The sequence below is a fragment of the Schistocerca nitens genome, chromosome 3 (assembly GCF_023898315.1).
Source record: "Schistocerca nitens isolate TAMUIC-IGC-003100 chromosome 3, iqSchNite1.1, whole genome shotgun sequence".
Classification (NCBI taxonomy): Eukaryota; Metazoa; Arthropoda; class Insecta; order Orthoptera; family Acrididae; genus Schistocerca; species Schistocerca nitens.
The window spans coordinates 667,996,256-668,009,558 of record NC_064616.1 but is presented as its reverse complement, the minus strand read 5'-3'; the positions used below and the strand labels follow the sequence as shown (position 1 = coordinate 668,009,558).

The 13,303-nt window shown below is 41.0% G+C and overlaps 1 non-coding gene across 1 annotated transcript; it reads right to left on the bottom strand.

Moving 5' to 3' along the window:
• Nucleotides 1-11,426: 11,426 nt before the first annotated feature.
• On the bottom strand, nucleotides 11,427-11,510 carry Trnas-gga (transfer RNA serine (anticodon GGA)). Its single transcript is given in 2 exon segments — nucleotides 11,427-11,461; nucleotides 11,471-11,510. It is a non-coding gene; the product is annotated as a tRNA-Ser (tRNA).
• Between the last annotated feature and the right edge of the window lie 1,793 nt (nucleotides 11,511-13,303).

The window sequence follows — 13,303 nt, the reverse complement described above, 5'->3', positions numbered from 1 at the left end:
TCTAGCGATCATCTGTAATCGGTGGCGGTGCACTTCTTAGTTGTCGCAAAATAATGAGATGTGAATTGTATCCCACAGATGAACATAAAAACAATACCTATTTTGCTCATAAAACTAATAGAAAATGGAATGCGCCTATTTTTGTGGAATGAGGACATCTAATATAGTCGAAATTGTGTTTCCCTTTTTCATAGATGCTTGATTATAGGAGATGCATTAATGTCAAAAACAAATGTTACAGTGCAGCTCTCAGAACAGTGTGCGTTGGCTGGCTGGGCTACTAGAGGCATGGAGGCTGAGTTCCATAGGAAGTAAGGGCCGTCCTTCCAGACAAACAACCTGCGGTTGTAATAGCCCTCATTTATCACAGTTTTGTTCTTAGCGATGCCAGCGTCCCGCTCTATTGTAGGTGTAGTTTTTGTCTGCATCGATAACGTTGACTGCCCAGCCACATGCTGACAGGGACGTATTGTACTGAAGACACTGCGATGGGGGGCTCCACTGGGGTCTGTGGTCGCTTTAGGCGGAATGCCTCCAGTGTACCAAGCAGCTGACTTTTGAAAAAGCCGTCTGAAGAATTCTCCGGAATCCCGTAGTTGTTCCAGAGGGGTCCAGACTTTCTGAGAAATATGTTTAACAGATTGCAACAAATAGCTGCATTTATATTAAATAAAAGTGTTCTCCATCGGAGAATGACAGGGCCATTGGAGAAGCTGGGGGTATGCCTGGTCTGTGTGAGGTCACCAATGCAGCTGAGCTCCCTGACTAGGGAAGAAACGTTTGAGGGCAGTGCTGTGTCGCTATGTTTTAGATGGACAAGTTTCAGTTGGTGTCGCCATCGTTTTATCTCCTATTTTTTAGTTGACTCCACACGCTTTTGTGTTGGCGAAGGACCGGCGCCTCAAGGCGGTCAGTGTCTGAGGGGTATGGTGGGTTGCCAGGTGTGGCCAGCGGCCGCTGAGGGGTGATGGTGGGCTGCAAAAAAACCGCTCGGCGGACAGCTGGCCGTTTGAAACAGCTATCTGGAGCGTTCTGCAGAATTTTTGTTGTTGTTCCAGAGCGGTCCAGTCTTTCTGAGAGAAACGTTTAATATATTGCCAGGAATCATTCCCTTTGTCTTGCCATTGGTCTACCTGTGACTGACTTCCACACACAGTATATCAGTGCCACCTGAAGGATCTCTTCGTTCACTACCAGCGTCAATACAGAAGAAGTATCTACCCTTACCTACAGTGTGGCAAGGGAAGGAGGAAGGGATTATGGGTGGAAAAGTGGGGGAATTGAGACTACCTACCAGTTGGTTAATTTGTGAGCGCCCATCGTGGAGGACACAGCTTCTAGTTTTTGCTGTAGTTGTGTTTATCATCTTTACATATTTTGGATCATGATCCATTCATTACAAGTGCTGGTTTTTTTACGATAATTTGATGTGTAATTAGAACAGTGATGCATTTTCCATCAATTGTGGTATAGAGTATTGGGCTTGATTACGTGGGCTGCAGGGTGATTGTCGAGCAGGCGTCTTAGCGAACTCTGTCGTCAAACAGCGATAGATACAGTATTCAGCTGTATGCTTACAGATTATACACTTACTAAACTTCTCTCTGTCCAACACCAGCATCTCGTCAGTTGAACATATTTCCCGCCAAAAAGAAATATCTTACACTCCAGCCCTTTTCAAATGGTTCAAATGGCTCTGAGCACTATGGGACTTAACAGCTATGGTCATCAGTCCCCTAGAACTTAGAACTACTTAAACCTAACTAACCTAAGGACAACACACAACACCCAGTCATCACGAGGCAGAGAAAATCCCTGACCCCGCCGGGAATCGAACCCGGGAACCCGTGCTCGGGAAGCGAGAACGCTACCAGCCCTTTTCGTTCCAGCTTGAAGGTGAAGGGTGACGTTGTAGTGTGTCTGTCACTAGTTTTGAGTGGCATTGTGAAATTTTTTCCCAGCAGGGTAACACCAGTTGGATGGTAACATCAGTTTTTGAGCTTGCTTTTTTGCGATTTTAGATGGTCATTGTGTAGTGCTGTGCATATAGTTCTGTAATTACTGTCGATCTTAATGATTAATTACGTAATCAGGACCGATCTTTAATTCATTTTACCAACCAACATAAATAAAGGACGTTACCATAACCTTCCTCCCCTGCATCTGGACAGTATCTATGTGTTGGTGGGTGTAATTGGGCTTTCTATCCAAAAGAAACAAGGTTTGAGTCCCTGAAAGGGCACCACCATTTTTAATTTCCCGCCAATTCCAAGCACCTCTGATGGTATAATTGTGTTAGGCCAGTAGGGTAGTTGGGGGAGGGGGAGGGGTTGGGAGTGGAGAGGCTGACGAAAACACATGACGTCCTTCGGAGGTGAAGGCTGTTGTGGATGGGTGGGTGGAGGTTATTAATTGATCAATTTAATTAATTTGCATATCAATTTGACATCAAAATTGTAGCCGGCCGGGGTGGCGGAGCGGTTCTAGGCGCTACAGTCTGGAACCGCGCGACCGCTACGGTCGCAGTTTCGAATCCTGCCTCGGGCGTGGATGTATGTGATGTCCTTAGGTTAGTTAGGTTTAAGTAGTTCTAAGTTCTAGGGGACTGATGGCCTTAGAAGTTAAGCGCCAATGTGCTCAGAGCCATGACATCAAAATTGCACCAGCACCGTCAGTACCCTACTGCTGTAGAAGGTGCAGTACACTACATTACACATTAGTTAATGTAGCTAGGAGTATGTTGATTCCCATAAAAGATTTCATTTAGTGTACCTAGGGACATATGATGTTACCTGGTCGCTGCTTGATCCTCGTGACTGATTTTTGAATCACACGAAGGAATGCACAATAGTCATCGCTATAAGCCATTTCGGCATTCTCTACTTATGTTTTTATTGTGACACAAGAGCTTGTGTTTTGTGCAGCATTTCTATATATTACGAGTTCCACTCATTTAGTTACAGTATAATATGTTAATTCTTCAGTTACGGAATATTGTGTTGAGTAAAAAAATATATATTTCTAAAAGTAATAAGATAACGTTTGGACTGGTAAGCCATACATCGTCGATGGTGCAACATCTTGTACGTTGAAATGGGAGAAAGTGTTCTACCCTGGAGCACGTGATATTTGAATATCAATTGCGTTTATTTAGTATCTCAGTAATTTCCCCTGCCTTGAAAATGAAAATCTGTGTTACCGATAGCTTGTATATGAAAATGCTTTTAGCTTGAAACTGGTGTTTGATAACACAACTTCTTAATTTGAGTTCACTTACTGATTATTGGTGTATAGTAGCCTAAGCATGTAACATAGAAAGGATGAAATACAGTCCTGACAAAATTTTCTCAATTGCAACATTTTTATATTAGAATATATATTATAACTTTGGAACAGCTACGTTTGTAAAAACCTTACGATTTACGTAGTTATGTTTGTAACTGAAAAAACAAAATGCAGCGTACATAAAGTGAATGCTATTATTTCAAAATAGAATAATAAAATATATTAAACTTCTGTTACAGGGCTGACTAGAGTCGACAGTCCGAAAAGTGATTCAAGGTACAACAGAATCGAATACTTACCTACTTACGAGGCACCAATGAGAATCCCTGAAGTCGCAAAATGAGAATACATCAATATACAGTGTGCAAATTAATAAAACTTACTAACAGCAGAGACCGATTCCTGACTGGAAGTGTCTTGTTCTGGGGTACCCAGAGGCCACTGGAACAGACCTCTATTGGCTGCCGTATTCTCCGGATCTGAACACATGCGACTCCTTTTGTGGGGCTATATTAAATACAAGGTGTACAGCAATAACCCCAAAACCGCTGCTGAGCAGGAAACAGCCGTTCAGGTGGTCATCGATAGCATTGATGTTCCGACACTTCAGTGGGTTATGCAGAGTTTCGCTATTCGTCTGTGCCACGTCATCGCCATTGATGGCAGGCATACCTAAAATGTCATAACCTAATCCGAATAACTGTAGTGAATTTACGTGTCGAATAAAGTGCGTGCATACCGTAGTTTGTAACTGATTTAAGACTTTTTTCATATAGTTCAATAATTTTCACCCTGTAGGTATGTGTGGGACGGAATAAAGGGGCTTTAGTTTCTCCGTCTTAGTTTTTACGTTATGACGCAGTACGATACTCAGAAAGTCAACTGCCACACATGTTATGTCGTTGAAGTCCTCGAAGAAGAATTTTTCCAGTGCCATAGAAAAACTTGTAGGGTTACAATTAAAAACTGTCGGGTTTCATAATGCGAAAACTACAAAGTTAGAAATTGCTTGCATGCTTCCATAATTTTCCTACAATACCGCAGTAAGTTAGCGAAAACCGCACCACGACATTTTTATTCATTGTGTGTATATTCTGGGTTGCCCTGGCGTAGCTAACACGTGCTGTGCTGTAAGCGAAACCCAGTGAGCTGTAGGGAAATGCAACAAGCCGGTGAACTGGGCCATTCAGTTAAATGATTAAAGTTTCCGGGCAGCGACAGCAGTCAGCTACTCTGAAAGTTTTAACTAGAGGTGCTGCTGGCAACTCGAGTGCTGTCGTGCCCGACACATTCGCGGACCGTTACAGCAACGCTTTTGTGCGCAAATCATCTAAAGCTGTTGCTGCTATGAAGAACTTCTCCGGTAAAGTTCTCTCAGCGTCCGCTTTTATCCGCCGTGTCCGTTATCACTGGGCATCCGTTGCATTTCGAAGGACGATTGAACACGCAACTGGTACTTTTATTTTCCAGTAATGTGCTTTATAGTTGGAGCTACAAAGGCATGCTATTGCAAGACTAGACCTAGGCTCAAATGGTCAAACAAAAATGAGTAAAGGCTCACTGTTTTGAAAGGAGTGTGCAGTCAAAATTTTGCTGATTTCTGCCGTCTGTATTGTTACTGCTATGAAAACCATTGTTGTTTCCATATTACCGGAACTAAATTTGTCACTTGTGGCCCACAATATCAGAACTACATAAACCACAAAATACTTCAACTGAAAGACCAAGACACGAAGATCTCGTCTAACTCTAACCATATTCTCTTCCATCGTGCTGTGCAACTCACAGCAGTCTTAACTTCAGTGAGGTGAGACAGTTATTTCTCTTAGAGCACAGTCTACGTGACTGAGTTAAAAAAAAAATGGTTCAAATGGCTCTGAGCACTATGGAACTTAACATCTATGGTCATCAGTCCCCTAGAACTTAAAACTACTTAAACCTAACTAACCTAAGGACAGCACACAACACCCAGTCATCACGAGGCAGAGAAAATCCCTGACCCCGCCGGGAATCGAACCGGGGAACCCGGGCGTGGGAAGCGAGAACGCTACCGCACGACCACGAGATGCGGACTGACTGAGTTAATGTTAAGTTTTCTGATGTAGTAGTCAAATACTTAGCCTTTTGGAATACATTGTAAAGAATGAAACGGAGGGAATGCTTAACCGCAATAACAATGTCACATTTTTATTTTCATTTCATTGAAACCTAGAACATGTGAAATGTGTTCATCTTCACTCTGCCAGTCACTATTCCCTGCTTGGCTGATGGTACTTTCCATCCTCTCACATTTATTCCAGAGCGGAAAATGTAAAGACTGAGTGCCTATACACTGAGGTAACTAAGTCATGGGACACTTGATAATATGTTGGATATGCTTTTGTCCAGCATAGTGGTGCAGCTAGACATGACATGCACTCAACAAGTCATTGGAAGTCCCCTGCAGAAATACTGAGCCATGTTGTCTCTATAGCCGTATTCTCGGCACATTCCTGACGCAGTGGATCTCGGAATATTGAATTGCGTAACGATTTCCAAAATGGAATGCACCATGCGTCTAGGTCCAGCTACCAGTCCGCGTTCAAAGTCTGTTAATTCACATCGCGCTGTCATAATCACGTCGAAAACCATTTTACATGAATCAACTGAGTACAAATGACACCTTCGCTAGTGCACTGTCTTTTATACCATGTGTAGGCGATACTATCGCCATCTGTATATGTGCATATCGTCATCTCAATGCATCAATTTTCATCTTCTCGGTGACAATCTTTTGTGAATGAAATATGTGACGCTCCTTGAGACCTTGTCTTTATACGTCACATGACGTCAACTAGTTCTACAGATCTTATTATTTCATCTCTCCCTACAATAATATCACGGTAGCCTCCTTATAGAGGTCGATGGGAGATACTTCGATCGACTATTCATCCTTTCCTTTCCCGTACCACTCGCTAGTGAGCAAATCAAAAATGACTCTATGTCACTAACGTCTCTTGCTTTTTTGTCATAATTCTTACATAGATGTGACATAATAATTTTACAGAATATCTCGAATATTGGACCCTTAAACTCATAGAGCAGAGTCTCGTCCAAAGACTCCCAATAAAATTTTTCAGTTCAGTTTTAATTACTCCAGTACATACTGAAACGGTCGGTATTTATGTGCCATCTTGCCTTTCACTCCTGTCTATGATCTCCTATTATCTAGCTTGACAATAATCACAAATATACTAATAATACTCGACAACTTTTTCTTTTACTTGCAGTAGCGTTACATATTACTAGGATTCTTTGCCATCCACTTGCCCTCTCGGTATCTGATATTGTATTTATACGTGATTTCATTCTTCACAATTTTATCTCCAGATCTTTAATGGTTTAATGGACGTATTTGATCGCAGCGATAGATTAATACTATTGTACGCCATTTTGTCTGTCCACCAAAGAATGCGTGTAATCTTCAATTTATTAGCATTAGGGCCCGATCACAGTGATTGCACTTCGTAAAGAGCATTTGATGTCGACGTGAGTGGATCTATTGCTACGATATCTGTCTGTACACTGAACCCTGTCGTCATCGCGACAGAGACTCTCCCATCAATGAAGAAAACAGCACTATACGAGTGGTGCTACCTACACGCGGTTGTGTTCAAAGCGCTGGTTGCACCGAGCCTGTAAACGTAATATGTTCATTTATCTGGAAGTATACAGTTTTCTTCCTGTAATCACATAGATACGACTTGACGTAATGAAGTGCCTCGCCTCTGTCTTACTCCAAAGCTAAGATCTTACATGTATTGACCGAAATGCCCCTAAGAACTCTATGGCAGTTCGTTGCAATAGATTTCCGCTGAGGCACACGAAGAACCTTATTTCTCGACAGGAAGTGTATCTGCTGATACAATTTTGATCGATTATCAACCTAAGCGTCGAACTGTGACCTGTCTCTACACAGCAGGTGCACGTAATACTGCCCTGGTTGAGTGCCCTGTACCACATTGAATGCATTCCTGTATGACGGTTTGCATCTCAAAATGTTTCACTGTTTTTTATCCCATATAACATCTGTTTACGGATTTCATTCTGCCAAAAGATGCGATATCCGGAGCAAGTTTGGAAGACAGCTGCTACTAACTTTGACTGGGGACTTTTCGACACCGAAGTTCCTTGATTCGCTGTGCTACTTTCGTACTTGTTGGTCATTCCTGAGAGATTGTTCTATAAACATGGAAACGTGTAATATATTGTCTTACAAAGGTATGCTGTCCATCCTACGAACACGTATAAGGCTCGTAGTATTAACAATTCCGGCAACACTGTTTGAAATACACCGTGTTGGTTTGCGTTTTTTTTTTTCCTTTCAATTTTATGTAGACTCAAAGACGATAAAATTAAACCTATGAAATACATATTACTTTGTGACTAATGTAAGAGAGGATTCCACGAATCTATTAACGGTGTAGAATGTTAAAAGCTACCTACAGATTTCGTAAGAAGAGTATTTAGCATATGTGGAAACAACCGTAATATTCACAAATAAACGCATTCAGACGATAGTGAACAGCAGAGAATGAAACAGTATACGTTAAATAGGTACAAAATTTGAGAAATTATTTCGGAAATGTTTTAAGTCATGAAGCACAACTAGCACCTCGAACTATTCTGCAACGCGTCACGGAACGTTATCAAGTATGAATGTTCAGACGTCACATGTTGTATAGGTTGCTGCATTCTGTTGCTCGCAGTTGAAGTAAGGCTGTCTTGAGGAATCCATGGTGAGCATAGGCTTGGTGATTATAACCAATGTTGGAAATTTTGTTGTAGTTCCTCGTAGAATATCTTCCTACAACTTCTGTATCTCATTTTCAGACGAATGACGTCAAACTGACATAAATAAGGCGTTAACTTACCCGCGTTAAATAAGTCTTTAACGATGCCGATAGTTTAATATTGTACTTTCCATTCTGTTAGTTGTTGAAGGCTGTCAAATGTGCTGAAATCCACTTACAATGTTTGCTTCTCGGTGTCACCGTTTGTTCTTGTTACTTTATTAATGTAGAAGGTTCCCTAGTTACTTACTTCGCGCAACTGACGACGCTAGCTCACACGTGGCCTCTTCTCACGAGACACCAGAATACAGCCACTGGATGAGCTGCAGCGTTACTGCCGTAACGGCGTACTTGGATTACAACGGTACCGCGCGCCCAGCGCAGAGCAGCGCCATCAGCGTTAAACAATATCGAACCGCGTTAACACAGTTACGAGCGATTATCGAGTACAAGTGACGGTCACTTTACAGAGACACGTGGCGCGTTGTTGTGTTTAATGCTCCGTTGCGCGATACGAGTTTGCTTTCAGCCATAAATCTGTCAGCGGCAGCTACTGAAGCTCACTAACGTAGCGCTGGCTTTGAAAATAAATATATTCAAACTTATGATGGTAGTAAAGTACAGTTACTGACAGTAAAAATGTATTTTCTACTGGCAGAATTTTCCATACCAATTTTCAATCAACCTGAATTTGGTCACATTAAAACTATGTAAGGGATCAGGAATTAAACATAGGTCACTTTGCTTTGGAGTTTATATTCTAAAATGAGCTCCTCGCTGTAACATTTAAAAAGTGAAATGCGGATAGCTTGTAAATTGTTCAGTCGGGAGAGTCCCGAACCAAGAATACTCTAGACCTATCAAAATGATTAAAATATAGTTGAAAAAACTACACTTAATGTCATTAAAATTCATAAGAGTTTCTAAATGGAATGTTCCTTAAGGGTGCTTTTACTGTAGTTTGTCCGGCACAGCATTAGCATGCGGAAGTACACCCATATAATTAACCACAAAATCCAAGTGGAGACCGAAACAGAAGCAGTGGCCTAGCTGAAGATTGAATCATTCAGTCAGTAGTTATGCTCTGCTCATCTGGAACAGATAGAAGGAACCTTACAGGAAATATCAGGAACTCGAGTCTGAGTATGGTGTACAACTGAGAACTCCCGTAAACGTTCAACAAAATTTTGTTATTGAAAACAGAGTTGCCGGCAATATTTCAAACTTTTCGATCCAAGTATCTGTGACTGAACCCCAGTATTAAACTGCCACGTGGAGGATCCGGCTCTGCTCACGGACATTGCCATGAAGTATTCCTTAGCGAAGAGATTACATAGGGCTCCAGTCAGCTCCGAGAGAAGTGCCAAAGAAATGTACGAAAGGGAACTAGCGGTACCGTGTTAGGTTTGTATAGCCTTTGCTACAACTAAATTAGTTGTGTGTATTTATAACATTACTTGTTCGGTATGTATGGCACGGGTAGTAATGTAGGATCAAGTGAAATTTACTTATTGTCTCAAGCAGTGACTGTGCGTGACAGTCACTCTCACTGGATGCAACCTTCTGTCTTCACTGTGTTGCGCAATCGCACACAACAACTGAATCTTCTGTGATATATTTTTAGCCGAATTGTCTGAAAATTTAATGGTGCTGCAATACCTATGAAACTTAAGTTAGGCTAGGCTTGATTTACATTAGAATAGCACACAGTATAACAAACACACGAGCTTTTGTGATGTGTTTACGTCGAGTTATGTTAATAAACATTTTGTTCCTTGTAGCCAATAGATGTTTGTAGTATTTTCGTTTATGATGTTTCTAGGCCCAAAGAAATGGTTCAACCTCTTTCGGTGACACTGCCATGACAGTCAAAAGTATGTTGTTGTTGTTGTTGTGGTCTTCAGTCCTGAGACTGGTTTGATGAAGCTCTCCATGCTACTCTATCCCGTGCAAGCTTCTTCATCTCCCAGTACCTACTGCAACCTACATCCTTCTGAATCCGCTTAGTGTATTCATCTCTTGGTCTCCCTCTACGATTTTTACTCTCCACGCTGCCCTCCAATACTAAATTGGTGATCCCTCGATGTCTCAGAACATGTCCTACCAACCGATCCCTTCTTCTAGTCAAGTTGTGCCACAAGCTCCTCTTCTCCCCAATTCTATTCAATACCTCCTCATTAGTTATGTGATCAACCCATCTAATCTTCAGCGTTCTTCTGTAGCACCACATTTCTAAAGCTTCTATTCTCTTCTTGTCTAAGCTATTTATCGTCCACGTTTCACTTACATACTTGGCCACACTCCATACAAATACTTTCAGAAACGACTTCCTGACATTTAAATCTATACTCGATGTTAACAAATTTTTCTTCTTCAGAAACGCATTCCTTGCCATTGTCAGTCTACATTTTATATCCTCTCTACTTCGACCATCTTGAGTTATTTTCCTCCCCAAATAGCAAAATTCCTTTACTACTTTAAGTGTCTCATTTCCTAATCTAATTCCCTCAGAATCACCCGACTTAATTCGACTACATTCCATTATCCTCGTTTTGATTTTGTTGATGTTCATCTTATCAAAAGTATATCTATCGAATACCTCCAGTTAATGACGTGAGAAATCAGCAGGAATGGAATAAAGTTAAATGAGGTGGTTGAATCATGAAAATCACCACGAGTACCAGAACTGTCCCAATCTTGGACTATAGTACCAGCAGCATTACGAATAAGGGACATCACGAGAAACTGTAAATTATCGAAAACCGAACAACTACCACAAAAATTTTAGGAGAAGTTATGTCCGAACTGAGGTAGGAGTACGCCAGGGGATCATCACATAGTGATGACAGCGATAACAATCGTCCAACGTACTGCGAACAAGTAAACTAAGTTTAAAATAAGACCCAGTCCACAACTACTTTTTGGAAAATGAGTTAAAATTACAGATAAATCATTGCAAAGATAGTGACGAAATTAAATGGGAATTACTGAGGTGATAAGAGACGACTGTGGGAAACGCATCTTGAAGTAGAAAACTCGTGAAACTGGAGGAAGTGCAAAATCCCGCTTTGCCAGCGAATGATATTCAGATAACATGTACGTCTTGTAATAAGAGGAAGTTGATAAAAGGACAGTCATTACTGTGATTCACAATTCAGGATCTGAAAGTTTCACTTTAGGGATAGACTAGATCGCAGAACAAGGCTCAAATGGCTCTGAGCACTATGGGACTTAACTTCTGAGGTCATCAGTCCCCTAGAACTTAGAGCTACTTAAACCTAACTAACCCAAGGACATCATACACATCCATGCCCGAGGCAGGATTCGAACCTGCGACCGCAGCGGTCGCGCGGTTCCAGACTGTAGCGCCTAGAACCGCTCGGCCACCCAGGCCGGCCGCAGAACAAGGTCCTAAAACATATTCTGCGGAGAGCTGTGATTTATCAAGTGTGCTAACGCAGAATTCCGAGTATAATTTAGACACTTGGTCCAGGAGATGTTGCTAAAATTAATAATTTGAGTCTGGTAGTACTGAAGGGAGACGAGTTGCCTATGGTAATCGCACATAATGTTTAAGACGGCGCTATAAGAATGAATTTTAGAAGAACAGTGATATGAGAAGAAGAATGTCTAGGCTCCTGTTAATCTCATTCTGGGAGTGAACAATAACTGAGAGCCTCACCGGCGCGTATGAGAGGAAAGTCTATGTTGCGTCAGACCTATTAGAAGCCAAGAAGAAGGAACTAACAGCAGGGAGCGGATCATTCAAACGTATTTTCGAAGAAGCCAAGATGTATGACATAAAAGCTGAATGTTAGAGACCGTATCATTTCTAGTTCGGTCATCTTATTGAAATCTCACAGTGTAGAATAGTGGATGGAGGAACTGAAAGTATGCTGGAAGATAATGTAAATGAGCACTCAAATAGTAATAATTACATTAACTGACGTCATATGTTAGGTAAGTAGGTTAATAATGTATCACCTTATTACTGCTGCTTGAGCAATAATGAAAATTATTTTAGCACGGAGAGACCACAAGAAATCTCGGATGAATCAGTGCAAAGATTTAAATATGTATAACACATTAAGAGTACTTAGACGCATATAGTCGAAAATGCATGTCTTTCGCATGTAACAGAATTCGCTCGTAATTGAAACCAGTGGCATTTCTCCTTAGTTTAGCTGTGTCCACATAAATGAAGATACCGGAGGCAATGTAGTACATGGAAGTTCTAAACAGTGTATGTATCTATGTGGATGATATTTTGATATTTTTGATAGTTTGTACCTCATTGGAGGAGCATTTAGAAAAACTTGGACTGATAGAACCAATGCTAAAAACCCACAGTGGCTACTAATTTAGAAAATTCTGAGTTTTCAAAAGGAAAAAATTATTTTTTTAAATATGTCACATAACTTCTTCGAATGGAACTGATTGCAAGCAAGGACGCTGCACCGAAGTTCTCTGCACTCGAGCGGTGCAGATAACTGAAACACTCTTAGGTCTCAGTGGATTTTATGTCGACTCATTGACGGGCATTGTTTAGTAGAAATACCACTGTTAAATACAACTCAATACAAATTTTGAGGTAGGGGCAAGGAGAGATCTTGACATTCGTTTATAGCTTGAGAAATTTTGACTCTACTTGCCTGTTAGGTTGGCACATCCTCATCATGAATGACCAGCGTAATTTGACGTTCCTGAGCAAATGTAAGGTTATATATAATTATTTAAATGTACTGCAGCCATGTCATCTTATTCTTCAATATTCGCTTCAGTGAAGCATTGTAGTGCTTAATACTCTATGAAGATTTTCAAATTTTTAATGTATGCAGTGTCGCAAACCTGCGGTAAAAGAGGTTACAATTAAATTGTAAAGTCGCTTGACGAAAGATACAGAGAAATACTACACCCTAGTTTTGCTTACATTTTAACATTTCTGCATAAGGGACTATTGCGCAATTCAATACCGGAATGGCTGTGTAAAATTCTGAATACTAATTTCTGACGATAGGTAATTCAACATCAGTCATGGTGGGTGATGGAATTATTCTCGAAATTTATCGTGTCCTTATCCACTAAGAAAAAGCAAACAGCAAAACTGTCTCGAATACTTCACGAGTTGACAGATTTACAAATATTATCCAGGAATTAAGCACATCAACAGAAAAATAGTCGTAGTT